At 37.7% G+C, this 18,930-nt stretch overlaps 2 long non-coding RNA genes across 3 annotated transcripts; both read left to right on the top strand.

Annotated features, from left to right (window-relative positions):
- Window positions 1–9,462: 9,462 nt before the first annotated feature.
- LOC118559144 lies at window positions 9,463–12,564 on the top strand. 2 transcript variants are annotated; one of them, XR_004928689.1, is made up of 4 exons: window positions 9,463–9,621; window positions 10,718–10,860; window positions 10,957–11,040; window positions 12,512–12,564. It is a non-coding gene; the product is annotated as an uncharacterized LOC118559144 (long non-coding RNA). The 2 variants fall into 2 exon arrangements; XR_004928688.1 differs by lacking the exon at window positions 12,512–12,564 and adding an exon at window positions 12,224–12,482.
- A 136-nt stretch (window positions 12,565–12,700) lies between these two features.
- On the top strand, window positions 12,701–15,499 carry LOC118559146. Its single transcript, XR_004928690.1, has 3 exons — window positions 12,701–12,790; window positions 14,893–14,988; window positions 15,106–15,499. It is a non-coding gene; the product is annotated as an uncharacterized LOC118559146 (long non-coding RNA).
- The last annotated feature ends 3,431 nt before the right edge of the window (window positions 15,500–18,930 follow it).

Below are 18,930 nucleotides of genomic sequence, written 5' to 3'. Positions count from 1 at the left end.
ATGGCTTTGTCCTCCACACATACGTACGTATGTTATTGCTCCAGGATATGGTCACGGAGGGATGTGGTATCATGAAAGCATTCAGGCATCACGACGTGATCACCCAGTTGGTAATTTTTATACAAGACAAGACAACCATGAAACTGGAAATGCCCCGTCAAATTCGGAACAAGGAGAGTAAGGAAAATGTGTGCAACAGCAGTAAACTGAAACATTCAGGCTTACGCATGGACCAGTTATTGGTATCAAGGTATACCAGGATTTTAAAAGTTACACTTTAAAAGCCATCAGAACCTTCCATCAAGCTATCCCGTTTATTGAAAGTTCCTATAAAGATGCAAAAGATCACAATGAAGTGACTTACTTTTTTTTACCATAAGGAGTAAAGTTTTTTTTGTTTTTGTTTATAAGTATGGGAGTGGTGCCCAAGTAATTAGGGAGCGGGGCGTTTGCATTTTGGGGAGGCCTCAATGATTGGTGGTTCGAAACTCAGTCTGCTGCTCTGGGTTCCTGAGTGAGACCTATCACCACAGATTGCTCCCTTTGCGCCACTCAGTGTCCACAGCACACTGCTCCCTAAGCGATGGTTTAAAAGCAGACACAAATTTCCCCTCTATAGAACTATAAAGGAAATATTTATTTCTACACTTTAAATGTGGTAGATGATTCAACTGTTGTGAGATACAAGCTTGGACACAAATATGTGTAAAAAAAATGCTCATCATGTTCAAGGCTATCTACCTTCTCACTCCGTCGGATCTCACTGACCTCCTTCACATTCAGAGACCCAGCTGGACTCTCAGATCCTCATCATCCATCAGCGTCAGTGTTCCTTCAGCTCGCATGCCCATCATGGGGCACAGAGCCTTCAGCTGCTCTTTCCCCTGCCTCTGGAACCCCCTCCCACCTGACATCCACAACATTGACTTGATAGGCATGTTTATATTCCACTTCCCGACCTATCCTTGTGAACTGGCCTTTTCTTTGTGACAAATGTCTTGTCACTATCTTAACTTTCTTTGAAATCCTATTTCCATAAAGTCCCCTATTTTTTGGACATTTTCAGTTTTTTAACTCTTTATTCAATGTTTAACTCTAGGGAGGTGCCCTAGAGTGTCTCAAAAAGCACCTACAAATAAATGTTTATTATTATCCATCCATTTGTCAATGGGCGAGAGGCGGGGTACACCCTGGACAGGTCGCCAGTCTATTGCAGATTATTACTATTATTATTATTATTATTATTATCAACTTCCCAATACAGTGACTCTCATTTACATATTCTAATGTTTTTTCGAAAAGCAAGATAAGTCTGAAATTTTGCCTAAAAGGCCAGTTATTTAGACTTTGTAATTGGGGCCTCCTTTAAAGCAAAATTAGTTCAATTTTCCTCTTTTATAAAATCCTGATTGTCTTTAAACACATTAGCAAATCAAATCTTCAGTACAATGGTCTGAGAGAAAAGTTAATAGCAAGCAGAATGCATTAAGCTGCAGCCTCATTCATCTGTGTGTGTGTGTGTGTGTGTGCTGTATCTACCATTCAGTCACAACAAGAGTGGGGAGGCAAAGACATGTTTAACTGTTAAACTTCACTGCAAGGTATCCTGTAGAGTTACTGCAATATTTCTGAGCTGTGTGAAAACGAAATTTCGTTCTGTATGCACTCTGTGTATACAAAATGACAATAAAGAAAGTCTAAGTCTAAAACATGAGCCATCAGTTAATATTAAGTTTAAAATGACGAGAGAGCCCTGCATTATCAATATGGGCTAGTTTAAATGGGAACTATGTGCGCGCACCCCAGCGCATATGTTCGGAAGTGCCTGTACGTTTTTGGGTTTTGCCCATTTAAGATGTGCTTTTGTTCATGTGCCAGACATCGAGAATTTTTTTTGGATGTGGCTATGTTGAAACTTTAATGACTGCTAGTTCCCATTGCCTTGGAGCTACATAATGATGGTAACACTCTCACACATACATATGCATACACACACACACACACACACACACACACACACACACACACACACACACACACACATACACGTCTATCTAGCAAACAGTGCACTGTCAGTGTAAACTGTCAAGTGGGGACATGTGTTTCTAGTTATTTAATTGTAAAATAAATATCATACAAAATTTTCTTGTAAGATCTTTTCACACTATATTACCTTCAAATTTATTTTTTTTACTTTTTAGAGAAATTGCAAAGAGGGGACTTAGATTCTTAAACGACATCTACTTATCCAAGAGGGGGCCTCTGTTGTAATGCAGTGGATCTGTCTGTGCACCAGTTTCTTCTATTGAATGATTACCTTTCTCTGTGATCCAAGCATTTTATAAAAAAACCACTATCACTTCAAATAAATAAAGCTTAAACTGTAATTCAGAAGTAATTTGGCATTGATATCAAGGGCTGCAGTATTACCAACAAAATAATGTCTTTCAAATATATAACATTTTATAAAACCAGTGTGCTTATTTTAATTTTAAGCAAGGACTATAATACTTTCTTAAGGCTATTTGGACATATTTAGGGTACTAATTTTAAAGTAATTCATGATGTAGTCAAGTCAGAAAATAGTTATCTTTTTGTCTAATAAATATAATGTATCATTCAAACTATAGCATGGAGGAAAAAGGTGAAAACAATAACTTATTGTTTTAAAATATCTCAATAAAGCACTCTGTTATAACACAAGTTGTCAATATATGTCTGTAATAACTTCAAAGGCTCAGCTGTAGTATATTCTGTTACTAGTATTAAGGTTCAAATAAAGTGCCACCCAAATAAAGATATGAGGCATTAATGTACTGTCAAGCTGTCTTTAAAATGTCCTTTAGGCCTAGAGTTTAGACAGTCTCCTCTTGTATGGCAGTAAATGACAGGAGTCCACTGTTGGCTGGCACATAATGATATAAGTCCCCTTTTAAATGGTCTACAGCGACATTCACATGCAAAATCCAGCCAATAATATTTATAATTATTACGCAAACCCGTTTTTTGGCAGTAAAATATAAAGTCCCAGCTTTCATTTGCCATTTGTATGTGTGGAATGATGATGTAAACATTTTGAATAGATCCTCTTTACTATTTTTAACCACATTGCCATAACACTTTCTTGAGGGTATTTGGACATGTTTAAGGTACTGATTTTAAAGTGATTTATTGATATAGTAATTTCAGAAAATAGTTAAGTAGTTATCCTTTCAGTAAGAAGTTTATTTGTCATTCAAACTATAGCATGAATGAAAAAAGTGAAAACAATAACATAAGAAATGTCATTCAATAAAGCACACTCTTCACACACAACTTGATAATATATGTCTATAATAAATGTATAGGCTCAAGTGTAGTATATTCTGTTACTAGTATTAAGGTTCAAATAAAGTGCTACCCAAATAAATATATGAGGCATTAATGTACTGTCAAGCTGTCATTAAAATTTCATTTAGGCCTACAGAATAGACAGTCTCCTCTTGTATGGTATTAAATGACAGGAGTCCACTGTTGGCTGGCACATAATGATATAAGTCCCCTTTTAAATGGTCTACAGCGACAGTCACATGCAAAAATCCAGCCAATAATACTTATAATTATTACACAAACCGTTTTTTGGCAGTAAAATGTAAAGTCCCAGCTTTCATTGGCCATTTGTATGTGTGGAATGGTGATGTAAACATTTTGAATAGATCCGCTTTACTATTTTTAACCACATAGCCATAATACTTTTTTGAGGGTATTTGGACACGTTTAAGGTACTGATTTTAAAGTAATTTATTGATATAGTAATTTCAGGAAATAGTTAAGTAGGTATCCTTTCAGTAAGAAGTTTATTTGCCATTCAAACTATAGCATGAATGAAAAAAGTGAAGACAATAACATAAGAAATTTCATTCAATAAAGCACTCTCTTCACACACAACGTCATAATATATGTCTATAATACATTTATAGGCTCAGGTGTAGTATATTCTGTTACTAGTATTAAGGTTCAAATAAAGTGCTACCCAAATAAATATATGAGGCATTAATGTGCTGTCAAGCTGTCATTAAAATTTCCTTTAGGCCTAGAGTTTAGACAGTCTCCTCTTGTATGGCTTTAAATGACAGGAGTCCACTGTTGGTTGGCACATAATGATATAAGTCCCCTTTTAAATGGTCTACAGCGACAGTCGCATGTCAAACTCCAGCCAATAATACTTATAATTATTAAACAAACCCGTTTTTTGCAGTAAAATATAAAGTCCCAGCTTTCATTTGCCATTTGTATGTGTGGAATGGTGATGTAAACATTTTGAATAGATCCTCTTTACTATTTTTAACCACATTGCCATAACACTTTCTTGAGGGTATTTGGGCATGTTTAAGGTACTGATTTTAAAGTGATTTATTTATATAGTAATTTCAGGAAATAGTTAAGTAGGTATCCTTTCAGTAAGAAGTTTATTTGCCATTCAAACTATAGCATGAATGAAAAAAGTGAAGACAATAACATAAGAAATTTCATTCAATAAAGCACTCTCTTCACACACAACTTGATAATATATGTCTATAATAATGTATAGGCTCAAGTGTAGTATATTCTGTTACTAGTATTAAGGTTCAAATAAAGTGCTACCCAAATAAATATATGAGGCATTAATGTGCTGTCAAGCTGTCATTAAAATTTCCTTTAGGCCTAGAGTTTAGACAGTCTCCTCTTGTATAGCATTAAATGACACGAGTCCACTGTTGGTTGGCACATAATGATATAAGTCCCCTTTTAAATGGTCTACAGCGACAGTCACATGCCAAAATCCAGCCAATAATACTTTATGTTTTACTGCCAAAAAAACGGGTTTGCATAATAATTATAAGTCCCAGCTTTCATTTGCCATTTGTATGTGTGGAATGGTGATGTAAACATTTTGAATAGATCCTCTTTACTATTTTTAACCACATTGCCATAACACTTTCTTGAGGGTATTTGGGCATGTTTAAGGTACTGATTTTAAAGTGATTTATTTATATAGTAATTTCAGGAAATAGTTGAGTAGGTATCCTTTCAGTAAGAAGTTTATTTGCCATTCAAACTATAGCATGAATGAAAAAAGTGAAGACAATAACATAAGAAATTTCATTCAATAAAGCACTCTCTTCACACACAGCTGTAGTATATTCTATTACTAGTATTAAGGTTCAAATAAAGTGCTACCCAAATAAATATATGAGGCATTACTGTACTGTCAAGCTGTCATTAAAATTTCCTTTAGGCCTACAGAATAGACAGTCTCCTCTTGTATGGCATTAAATGACAGGAGTCCACTGTTGGCTGGCACATAATGATATAAGTCCCCATTTAAATGGTCTACAGCGATAGTCACATGCCACAATCCAGCCAAAATCCTAAATTCATATAACTATTCTATATGACCTGTTATTTTTACAGCGAAAAACATAACCCCGAGCCAAAAGTATTTTGTACTAAATAAATATTTTGAATAAAATGGTCAGCCACACGATTCATTGTATAGTATTTTATTAATATAAAAAAATCAGTTTTACAATGTATTTTTTCATCAATCTGCAGTACAGAAATATTGTTCACCGGTACATAATGAAACATGTTTTCTCTTAAGGAAGAATTTAAATCAAATTTGAAAATATTGAGCTACCAGGAAGAGCATAAAATGAACATTATTGGGATTGATTTCCAAAGCCTGAAACAAGATTGCCTCTTTTTTAAATTTTTGTCAAAAAGTTCAATAGTGAATCTTTCTGTGGGTGGAGATAATTATATCAGCTGCTCCACCCCTAGCAAGAGTAGCAGTCAAGCAGTGAATGACAGCACTTCTCATATCTATAGGGCTTGGGTTCCGCATTGCATTGTGGCACGTGGCGGCCATGTTGATGGCTACGCGAACGTTAACATAACTCTGACAACGTTAAACGAAGAGACGTAGAAGTAGAGTTGAGAAAGAATAGATTAAAAAAAAGATGTTTAAATCCTGAAAAGGATCTGGAATTTACCGGGACACATTAAATAGAGAAGCCAGGGACTGGAATTTTGACCTTGTTTGTGGTGTGAGCGCCTATACTTCAGAACAGTTCCGAAGCTACAAGTCCTTGGAGTCTCATGTGCAGTTCACGAATGGATGGGTTCAGGAGCTGCAGATCATAAAGCCAGCAAACAGTGGGAACACAGTAACTCGTACAAAAGTAAGCTGTGCTCTGACAGGCTCTGGCACCTGCTAGTTTAGTAACTGCTAACCCTTAGTGCTAACAACCACTCACGCATGTAATGTACTTTTAACTAGCTGCTATGTGTTTCAAAGGTGTAGTTAGTAACGTTAACTGCCAACCCTCCCTAAACCCTCCGGGTTTCTCATATATTTGAGCCTTTTCCCGCTGCCGTTTTAGTATTTATGTGCATGTATGTGGTGTCGCGGTTGAAGGAAAGAAACAATGTAGGCTATAAAATAAAACCGTGCATCTTTAACTTACCAGAATGAAAATGCAGGGAACACACTCTCATTGACATTGGGATACTGTGGAAAGTTATGTTCAGTCGTCTTAAAGCCACGATCCAAGCGAGCTGACGACTCCGTGGTTGCGCCTCCAGGCAGGAAAGCGGTGGAAAGTTAACCCATTTTCTATGTTTTTCCCATGGCGATCATGTGTTGCGCTGTTACAGCCCACAATACAGCAAAGGGAGTACAGTACGCGGTAGTCATAGCCAGCAGTCTGAGTAGCGGTAAAGGAGGCAATCTACATGGCGGCCACGCAAAGTAATGCTATTTTTAGAAGGTGACATCACGAGACGTCATATCACGTGGTAAGCGGTAGGGCAAGCTTGATGTGTCCTCTGCTGTTTCGCTGTAAAAGAGCTGTGCGTTACCCTTGGTTTTACTCGGTAAAACGACTGCTTTTTCCAAGTCTAAGACCATGGTTTTTAAACATTGTTGCTATGGAACGTGCAACAGCGACTCGAGGTACGCTGATCGGCCGCATATGAAGGATGTTTTCTCCATTAATTTCCCGAAATTCAAGACTGCCAAGGAGAAATGTGTGCGCTGGGTACACCGGTGCGGTCGGCCTACACAACAGTTCAACCCGGAAAAAGTTACCAAATTGACGTACATATGTAGCAAGCATTTTGTTGGAGGAAAGGGCCCAACCGAAGAACATCCTGACCCAATTCCAGCAACATCAAGTAGTGAACAGGTAAGAGTTTTTTGGTGTTTTATTGAAGGTTAAATCTTATCATACGTCGAACAGCTCACGACGAAATGAGCCATCCTTTGTTACACTTTTGTCATGTCTGCGTGTCTATCCTGCCTCGCGATATTGGTTTAGGTCCCTAAATTGACCATGATTGTTTGTTTTGTCATCATTTCAGCTGGAGAGGTACAGCTGGAATTTCTTAAGGGAAAGATTCTGAGATGTAAACAGTTGTTTTGTAGCTACCTATTGGCAACACATACCGATTCCTGGACGGTGATTACAAACAGAAAAAAAACGGCAGACGCCACCATGAACGCAGAGCAGGAAAAAAACAACAACGACTTACCGTTCGATCAACTCGGCCCGTTTTCCAGTCTTTTTAAGCCCTCGACACTCAAGCAAAAGTTTGAGCTGAAGGTTGGTGTGTTCTTCGACAGTTCGACCAGTAAACCGTGCGCCTGGGACATCGTCTTACGAAAGTTTAACGGCTGCAAAGTCGGTCATATCGCTGTTTCTGTTGCGCGTGTAATGGCTGGTGGCTACGGGCGCTCTCTACCTGTTTGTCCTACCAAAGCGGCAAGGGGCGTTGCTCTTGAGATGGTGAGGTCACGTGCACGGTACGCCATTACGTCATGACGCCTACGCCCTATTACAAAGAAATGCTAAAAGATTATGTGGGAGGAATGGGTGTTTAACCTTACCAGTTTGAACCTGAATCTACAGCTTGATCTCCAGAATGAAGCGGGGACTCTTCAGGTGGTCCAAAATAGAGCAAGCCCACAGCATCATAAAAGTACTCTTTGGCTTCCTAGCCACCACAGCAAGCTTCTTGTAGATGTCTAGAAAATAGGCAATTTTAATTAAACTTGTTTTTCATGGCAGGCAATGCTCAAAGTGTGCTAGATGTGTTGTTGAAGTCATGACCATATTATTATATTATCCTATCCTAATATCCTTTAAGGAGTAGCTGCCATACTTTGATTTATGCCTTTATCAAGGCCTGTTGCTTGGTGCTCCAAAGTTTTTGGATGGCAGTTATCAAATAGCTGTGCTACAGAATAAAATATGTCTTCATCTTATAAATGGAGATATTTATATGCCAGAAAAGGTTCATGGCAGTTTTTGGGTAACACCCACTGAGCATGGTGGCAGCCGCGACCATCAAGTTGCCTCTGTGTTCTTACAGACACTTTTAACAGCCAACAGTACCCCTAACCTGCTTCATTGTCACTATGCTGGCTCCTAAACACAACACAAATTGCAAACAGGGTTCTCAAGCAACTTTCAGAAATGATAAACTTCTGTTGAGCTAATGAGCAAAGATTTGCCACATTTTCAAGGTCTCTACAAAATAAGAATATAAGTTTAGATTTGCTTGTCAGTACTGCGATATAGACCAAACTGTTTAAAACTCCAAACAAAAGGTTTGGAAGAGGCTTAAGACTTGAGCTTTCAATGCATAGAGTCTAAAATCAAGTCAGTTTCTAAGCAATTCACACTCTGGTACAGGTGACCACAACCTCCGTCACAGTACTCCAGCTGAACAATAGCAACCTTTAGGTAGGGTACTTTAATCGGCATGTTAATGTTGATGTGCCGAAGGACCATTCCTGAATTAAAAGACAACTCTTTACGTCCAAACACAGGGGAAATGTGCTGGTGTTTTCATTCCAATCCATACATCCATCCCAAAGAAGAAACATTTACAAGACTAAAGCTTTTAGAAACCAATCCAGACAAGCAGATTCACTAACAGTTGGTAATAATGGGTTTGGAATTTCTGTTTTTCTAGGGTTTTTTTTAGGATTTGAAATTTTAGAGATATTCGATTAAAAAATTTAAATGTTATGTACTACAAATATATTAGATATTAACTTATAACTCCTCATAATTGGAGCCCTCTGTTTCAGGTTCCCAGTCATGGTCATCCACATCACATTTCTAAAAACCAATCCTTGTCCAGGCAAGTTGTCAGGATTGTGGGTATATATTCAGGGCAGAAGACGAATTTCTTCTTTTGAGGCTTGTGAAACAGTTGCGACAAAAGTCACAATTGAGAGTTTTTTCTCCTTTTGCAGCCATTTTAATCTTATTATGTATACATCTTGCCTTCCAATAGGTAGGCAAATTTACCTAGGTTACTTTTGAAACTTTTTATCTACATCTGTCAAACCACAACAAGGTAAGGTTCACATTTTAACTAACTTCTAATGAATGTTTTTATCATATGTACATCGCTTTGTTATCTTTTACAAACTCTCCCTAGTTAACCACTTGCCATGTGATTGTTCCTAAATATTTCAGAGAAAAATGAGACATAAAAGGGTTTGTCCAGAAACAGAAGCTTTGCATTTCACTTCTTCTGGGAGGGATAAAGACACATTTTACAAAAGATTCATCAACAAGGAGAAAGGTATGTTTGTTAAATTAGTATATCAGACTCTCTGGAGTTTTCTGTGTTATACAGGTATAACATTTCAATTCAGCCCTTGTACACCAGCTTAGTATTACAGTATGTGATATATTGCCATGTAAGGTTTTGCCCAAAATGTTCTAAAGACATAGTTTGTCATGGTAGTACAGGTCTGTATATATGTAGAAAGATAAAATCCTCTGACATTTTGGATAACACTGTGGAAAAATGTAAGTTAATGCTTTATAGGATTTCCAGTATTTGTGTACCTTCATTTGTGAGTAAAATTACAAGGATTAGGTCCTCTGGATGGGTTCTTCTTTGTTGAAACTTTGTTGAAATCAAAGCCACTGCTTACAAGGCTGGGTTTATCAATAACCCCACAGACGTAAGAAGTGTCTTGGAAAAGAGATAAAACATTTCAATAAAGACAAATGCATCCAGAGGACCTATTTAATATTAGTTTTCACCTGAATTTTTTTAGGAGTGTCAGGAAACATAATTTTGCAATTTGTTAATTATATACATTAGACCATAAACGTTTTTTTCCATCCAGGGGTTTTTATCTTTAGTTTGTAAATTTTTGTTTTACAGAAACTTACAATGGTATACTTCCATTGTGCCAATACTTATTTTCTGTTTCGAGCTGAAAGCATGCTGGAATGGGAAGGGGGAGGGGTGAGGTGCAAACATGTTTGCAGGCCTGTTGTTCTGATGCAAATGTGATTAATGGCTGTGCTGCTACAGAACTGTGACCACCCCCTTCAACACAGAGATGTGGTATCAATGTTCTAAGTAGAAACCTGTAATGAACTAAAAATATTTAAAATGCTAGATTTTAAAAATGTCTTTAAACACAGCATGTCAGGAATCCTGAATCAAGAAAACTTGTTGTCACAATGTGTTACCATGGTGAAATTACTGTAAATAAAAAATAAACACATTTTAAAGTAACATCACATAATATATAGCAGACTTGATATTTACAGGGTATTTTTTCACAGAAAATACAACTGATAATTACACAAAGCAGTCAGGGGCCTAAATGGTATTTGGTAAATAGTATGTACTTTGATTTCTACCAATGTTTTTACAGGACCAACTCCATTCATCGCATAGCAGTCCACAACTACCAGAAAAGATCTCACAGACATCTCACAGAGTGTTATCTGTGTTTACCCAGAAATGACTGACACTCACCTGAGTCACATTCCAGAGGAATTATGCATTGGTGAAATGGTAAGGATGCATTCATGCATGGTTTTATATAAAATGTTTTGCTGTGCTTTTCTTGTTTGCTGCAATACTATGGATAATGTGTGTTTTTCATTCCAGATCCAGTCAGAGCAGAAAAATGTTCCAGGAGAACAAACAGAACAACACCATGAAGTAAAAAACCAAGGACAAGATACACATACAGTAAGTTTTTTCAAGTCACAAGTAGTGGTGTGTACAATTACGTCTATTTACTGTATGACAATACTTATCATTGGCAGAGATTTGACTGTAATGTATAAATTGCTCATGTTTATTGAATATGACTCTTAGGGACCAAAGTTCACTCATATTTTGTGCTTTCTAAATTTAAATATGTAGTTGCAGTTTTTCCACATTGTGAACCAAACTATGTGAGAATTTTATCTTTATGTGTTTATAGATAGGAATTTGTGTCTGTATAAATGATTTTTGTATAATCTTGTATAAAATCTGGGCTGCACAGTGGTGCTGAGATTAGCACTGTTGCCTTGCAGCAAGAAGGTTCTGGGTTCAAATCCAACCCTAGGTCTTTCTGCATGGAGTTTGCATGTTCTCCCTGTGCATGCGTGGGTTCCTTCCGGGTACTCTGGCTTCCTCCCACAGTCCAAAAACATGACAGTTAGGTTAATTGGCTCCTCTAAATTCTCCTTAGGTGTGAGTGTGTGCGAGAATGGTTGGTCCTGTTTGTCTCTGTGTTGCCCTGCGACAGACTGGCAGACTAGTCAAGCCTAGGAACCTAGGTTCCTAGGCTAGACTAGCCACAAAGTATTCAGGCTCCTTTTCCTATCTTCTTCCTTACTGACTGCACTATTTGAGCAGAACGTATCATGGTAACCACTGATGCACTTCTGTTTTGGCTAAAGTGTACCTACTCAATAAGGGCATTTGGATAGACACACAGCAGAATTTTAACTCATATCTGTAATTAGAGAACACAAAAATTGTAAATTGTGTGAAAAAAATTGGAACTTATCAAATTGTTTGTAGCTTGTCAAATTACTTTTTAAATACAAATCTTTATGGATGCATAAAATAAAATTATCAGATACTTTGGATTACCATGTGGAAAATATATTTATAACTACACATTCTGATTTAAATGCATACAGTATATATATATATATATATATATATATATATATATATATATATATATATATATATATATATATATATATATATATATATATATATATATAAATTATTAGGACCTATTTGCCACCTATTAATAACACTTATTTAACAGTCAGTCAGTGATACATGGAGAGAAATGTGAGAGATATTGCAAGAACCTGTTAAATACCAGCCTCCCTAATATTTATGAATTCTTCCAATGTTTTCACAGGACATACTCTGTTCATCACATACCAGTACACAAACAACAGATGAGATGGATAACTTAGAGAGTATACTCAGTATTCACCAAGAAATGACTGGCACTAACCTGAGGGATGAGTATTTATAAACATGTTGCAGCTCAAGAGGAGTATTGCGACTCAGATGCAGATGTCCAGTCTGTGCAGAGTACTACCACATGTCAAGAAGGCAAGATCTTAGGTTGCATGCAGTGTATAACACTAACAATGTAAATTACTTTATTCAACTATAAAAATTGCTGTCTGTGTTATTTCAGCGCGACCAAATTCTGAAGAAAATGCATCCAATTCAACAAAAAAATTGTTGGCTAGAAATCATCACTGCCATCAGTTGACATGAGTATGAATGATATCACTCTAAAAATTTCATTGCATGTAGTGAGGAATGTTAGAAAATAAATCACTTTCAACCACAATATTTTTCCCCTCTGTTTTTTAAGGACACTTGGAGGAAGCACATTCTGAAGAAAACGCATCTACTTTAACAAAGAAAATTTGTGGCACAAAGAAACCCTCATTGCCATCAGTTCAAAACGGTATGTTATATGTCTAATATTTTCCACTGCATGTAATAATATATTCAAAAAAATTGTCAAGAGTTGATACTTTCATGATCCTTTATCAATAATCTTATTATGTAGAAATTTCCAAACTTTTTTACATTAATGTTGCATAACTCCCTCAACCATGCCTCCCTCCGTTCCACCCTCTGCACGCTCACCCAGTACGTGACGTGTACAACAAGGGACAATAAAACCCTGGACCTTTTTTATACCAATGTTAAAAACACCTACACCTCCGCCCCCCTCTCCCCACTGGGACGCTCAGATCACAACCTCGTCTACCTGATGAGTTGAACACATTCTTCACCCGGTTTGACTCCCCCCACACTGGCCCCCTTCCTGCCATCAACTCCCCACACGTCTCCAACCACCAGCCCTCCAGAGATCTACCACCCCCCCACCGCCATTCTTATCAACGACCGACCCATCCACACCTTCGGCCCTGCCTGCCTCCCCCCTCACAATCGCGCCAATGCAGGTGAGAGGTCAGCTGACGAGGCTGAAACAGAGGAAAGCCTCTGGACCGGACGGCATCCCACCCCCCAGGCTGCTGAAGACCGGTCGGTAATCAGGGACTTTGTGGACTGGTGGGAGAAGAATCATCTGTGTCTAAACACCAGCAAAACCAAGGAGATGGTAATCAACTTCAGGAGAAGACCCCCACATCACTCACCTGTGAACATTCAGGGGCAGGACATAGAAACTGTGGAGAGTTTCAAATACCTGGGTGTTCATGTCAACAATAAACTGGGCTGGACTCATAACAACGACGCTCTATACAAGAAGGGCCAGAGCCGCCTCTACCTCCTGAGGAGGCTGAGGTCCTTAGGTGTGAGCAGGCCCCTGCTAAAAACTTTCTATGACTCTGTGGTGGCCTCAGCTCTTCTCTACACTGTCGTCTGCTGGGCTCCTGGCAGCACAGAGCGGGACAGAATGAGGCTGAATAAGCTGGTGAGGAAGGCCACTTCTGTCCTGGGCTGCGCTCTGGACTCTGTGGAGGAAGTGGCTGAGAGGAGGGTGTTGTCCAACCTCACATCCATCATGGACAACACCTTCCACCCCCTGCACCAGACTGTAGAGGAGCTGAGCAGCTCCTTTAGTGACAAAAATAATTATCCATTGTGAGATCAATAAAGCTTATCTTATCTTATCTTATCTTAACTGTTGGGTGATATAGGACCCCTTCTGCTTCTTTCACAGGCATTTTATACAATTTGGATTTTTATTTTATTCCAAATGGACTGTTTCTGCTGCATCATAACAAAAGAAAACCTATCCAGTTTTGTTTGGTGAGGATTAAAATTTGGCACCTTTCCCTGCTGTTGATGTACTTGAAGCACTCAAATTTTTGGAAAATAGAAAATCTAAGGGATGTCATTTAATAGAGCCTTTGTATTTAATGTCAGCTGACTTGGTAGCCGAGCCCCTAGAAATAATTTTTAGTGTGGATAAACAGGAAGTTTTTACTGTAATTTGTATGTCTGTGTTGGACTATGGAGATCTTTTGTAGATCTCAATGTCTTAGGATGCTAGAGTCCCTTTATCTCTCTTCTCTAAGGTTCAACACAAACTGAAAAATGACAATACCCCTTTGTGATTTATATTCAGCGTGAAGATGGCCTGATTTGTGTGGTGGTAGTAATTCCCACTGGATAACATTCATTTACAAAGCATTTCTTGTACTTCTGCCTTCCTATATCTGTACTCCAATTGCACTGAGAAATTCCGACTAGTATAATTTTCATTCACAGTTTGCTGCTTTTTTCTGTCCCTTGCCCAGACTGAGTTGGGCAAGAAGACTCTTGATCATTCAGCACACTCCTAATAGAACATTAAAATTAACTGAACCTTTCTTAGTTCAAAGCAACAAGGTTTTGAGGCTAATTTAAATAAAATGTACCTGTTTTTATAGTTTGTTGTTTTCTTTCAACAATATAACTTTTTCTGTATATAATTATTGATGCCTCTTGGCCAGGACTATTGGAAAAATGTTGTCTCAATGGAACCATATCCTGGTTAAATAAAAATCAAACCACTTCAGTCAATTATAAATATTGCCATATTTGTTATTCCAGTACACTCAGAGGAAGAACCTCCTGAAGAAGGGGCAGCCATTTCTAAAAACAAAATGGGTGGCATTAATAAATCCTCATTGCAATCAATTAAAAAAGGTATGTTAAATCATTGACTAAAGAAAAATGTACATATGTAATCTCGTTACATTTGTTGACATAATATGTCACTTTCATTTATCCATACCTTTAGTAACTTTAATGATTTGTTTACAGGAAAATCCAGAAGGCCCTGGTCAAAGACTGAGGGAGACATTGTTGAAAGCCATTTCAAAGACTTCCTGAAAGAAATGAAGATGCCTGGAAAAGTGCACTGTCAGAGATGCATAGATGAAAATCAGATTCTAAGGGATAATGACAGAGACTGGAAAGCTGTAAAATACTGTATGTACAACAAGATAACAGCAAAGAGAAACAGGCTCCAAAAGTACTGAGAATTATACTGGACATTTTGAGCATCAATGCTAGGAACCCAAAAAACCTACATGTATACCAAAGTACACAAATACAATTAAAAAAAATATTGACATCAAGTCCTTGTGAAAACTTGTCATTTTAGTACTGTAGGACTAAACATGTTTAAAGCTGTAAAGACAGATGCCAAATACTTGTAATAATAAAAAGTAACAAAGTATCTTACTTAATTCTCATTTACTAAAACTCAGCCTTTATATTGTGTAAAAAATGCCTTTTCGCAAATAAAGTATAGTGTTTTATAGGGGTAGGTTAGCTTCTTTTTATTTTCACACAATTGGTAGAGTCAGTATCACCCCATGCTATCTAAAAGGGAACTTGTGTCATTGTGTACCAGCAAACAGTGGACTTCTATTATTCCACACAGGACAAGGTGATCTCTGTTTTTGGAATTGGAATCAATATCTAAAATGTGCATTTCTAAATGCAGGTTTAAAGCTGTGGCCAAAGTCAGATGTGCCATTATTCTTGAATAATTATTTAATACAAAAGGTATTCACTGAATATTTTATCTCTGATTCTATCCTCGTCGTGTTTCTATTTCTTGTTGTTGACATTTTTAGAATCAAAATCAATTTTACTTTTCTGATTTTGAATGCTTTATTTTAATACAAAGTTTAGCTAAAACACAAGAAAAGAAAAAAAAAAGATCAAACTATGTTTCAAGAGACTTCCTTCTTAAGTAATTTGCATAATTGACCCTCTACAGTCTACAAGACTCCTTTGGGCCACAACCCATTCATATTATAATGGTGTGTGTGTGTAAACGACATGTGTGAATAAGTTGTTAAACTATGCCTTATCCAGCAGAGGCACTGCTGAGTATAGTCATTAACACTCACACACTTTCAGGTCCACTCTTTGCAAAAATTAAAAAAATGTCCGAAAGGGATTTAGAGATGATTTGGACCTGATTTAAAGCATGTCAAACAGGGGACCTGAAAAATGTCCCCTGTTTGCTTTGTAGTCCCCTCTTTGTGACTGTGTAACCACGCCAAGGTCCACTGTTGTATAGGTGCGTAAGAACACACACACACACACACACACACACACACACACACACACACACACACACACACTGCTTAAGGAAGCCAGGAGGCAGTAAACTGTAACTCCCACTAAATAGGTTACTCGCTGTGCACTGTGCAGCTGCATAAATCAGGTCCCTGACAGGTGTTGTTAATCATACTTTCACATTCAAATATAAACACCGTAGTTTGAGGAGCAAAGGATGCATTCATGCAGGGGGGAAAATATTTTCTTATTTTGATAAAAATTTAACAAATTCCCGTAGCAATAGTGCTGAGGCACTGTTTTATGTTAGGGTTATTTTTAGAAGTTGTGTGTGAGGGTGGGTGGGGTAGATGATATCAGATCCTCACATGAGTTTCTTATGGCTGGTTCAAGTTTCCCCATGCTGTCTGAAAACCTTAGAGTCAAGATAAATGTCGACTCTTAAAGGAGTCCAGGTATTTTACATTACTATATTGATCATTTGTCGCATGCTTGTGATTATCTCTCATATTCTTGCTCCAGCTCGCTGCATTGCTGATCAGAAGAAAACTTTGGCTTCTTTCCTAAGGAAAGCTAGCGACATGCCAGCTCTATCTCTGCCTTGGCCATATAATGAACTTGCAACCTGTTCTGGGTATTTCCTATGTCTCACCCCATGATTTTATTGGCAAAGTACACTTGTTTCTTCATTGTTGGATATATAGATCCACCGCAGCGTTAAGTCACAGGCGCCAGCTCCACCCCCTGTCTCCTCTGGTTTGCTCCATTAAAGAGAGAGAGTGAAACCCGGAGAAAAACCTCAGTAGGGATTGTGCAAAATTTTAACTACTGAAAAGTTTGTTGTGCTCCTCTATGCACACACAGGTTAATTAAGAAATCAAGTTTTATTTTTTTAAAGAAAATTTGATAAACCATGGTTTGTAGCAATCTATTTAGTGTATAGACATCAGTGACTAGCAAAGCTGTGGACGCTACATTGTATGTGCCATCAGCTTTTTAAAACAGATATATTTTCATTTGTTTACTTCAAAAATGCTTTTAAACATGAGTAATCCCTGAACTATAGCTTGTGTAACACCTCTAAACATGGATCTAGAGCTCATAGCTGCCTCCTGTCCACCCACCATGTGCTGCACCCTAAGATGCCTCCTGATCAAAGCATATGGAGTTAGTTGGGAGCATAAAGTGTGTTATTTGGTAAAATGTAATTATAAATATGTGCTCAACTCGTCTTTAAGTCAGACCATTTTTTATGTTTTCCAATTATTTTGAACAGTAATTATCAGGGAGCTTTAGCAATAAATAGCTAATACATCTTCAGAGAGGTGAAGCTATGGCTCCTCACATTTGTGGATCACAGCAATTATGAAAGCTCCATTTGTCATTAAAAGTATTAACAGCTCAAACAACGGTGTAAATAATTTATCAAGTCGGTTACCCTGCTGTGAGATAATTTCCTACACTTACGGTTCTTACTGGCTTCTCTGGAGGATTGAGGAACAAACAACAGTTTGGGCTCCTAAGATGGAGGTTTCCTGACTCCCACCAGATTTCTTTAATATTAACCCTTTATAAAGCCCTGTGTGTTTGGTTCAAAATTTCCGGTCCAGAGTCTAGTTCATTACACACTGAGGCGTACGTAGACTATTTTAAATAACACAATTTAAGGGTCTTTTTTTCTTAAAACAGATTCTTTCTAGCCAAAGCTTTCTGAGTAATCCCTTTGGTACATCATTATTTAGATTTCTTACTTAATAAGATTAGGTGCACGTTGTGATCTTCTTGCAAGCTCACTAGAAAAATATGTAACAATGAAGGGCTGGCAATTTGTCATAGGTGTGATGAAGAAAAAAATACATGTGAACTTTTTTATAGATATTTCGGAGATTATGAAATTACAGAGACTGGACTGCAAAGGGTGGTTGCCATGAAATTACAGATAAAGGGATCTGAAGGCAAAGTGTATGACATACTTAGACTGGACAGAATGACTGTTATGGGTGATATGTGTCAGCAAGGACACATCTGCATTAAAGCATGATCTCCTCCACAATGTGATGTACGGAACGCTGATATTATACTGTGCCTGCCCCTGAATAGGTGGACAACATGCTTGTATTAATGCCCGTCGGTTCTCCAAGCTCGGTTGAAAGGAAAAAACTGGGTTCTCAAGTACCGGTAGCGATGTTTGTTCTTGAGAACCCAATACTGATTCCTCTGCCTTTTAGATAACATATAGTAAAATATAGTTACGGTTTGAAAAGTCTTTTTTATTACAGTTTTTATCGGTTGCTTGACGCAGCAGGTCAACTCAAAACCCACATTTTTCAAAACAGTTAACGCAGAGGCCTAAACAGTTGGCACCAATGGTCAGAATTAAACAATTTTGTTTGCAAAAGGCTCCAACTCTGCCAAAACATTTAACAATGATCAAAAGCAAAATTTGTCCCTCAAACAACACAATCTTGCACACAAAATGTTGAGCCCTTCCAGTCATTCGTTACACAAGGGGCAACAAATACAAAACACCACACTCAATGTGAATCAGTGCAG

Source organism: Fundulus heteroclitus, unplaced genomic scaffold (genome assembly GCF_011125445.2).
Source record: "Fundulus heteroclitus isolate FHET01 unplaced genomic scaffold, MU-UCD_Fhet_4.1 scaffold_239, whole genome shotgun sequence".
Lineage (NCBI taxonomy): Eukaryota > Metazoa > Chordata > Actinopteri > Cyprinodontiformes > Fundulidae > Fundulus > Fundulus heteroclitus.
Note: the sequence above shows the minus strand (reverse complement) of the source record. Positions and strands in the feature narration are given on the sequence as shown.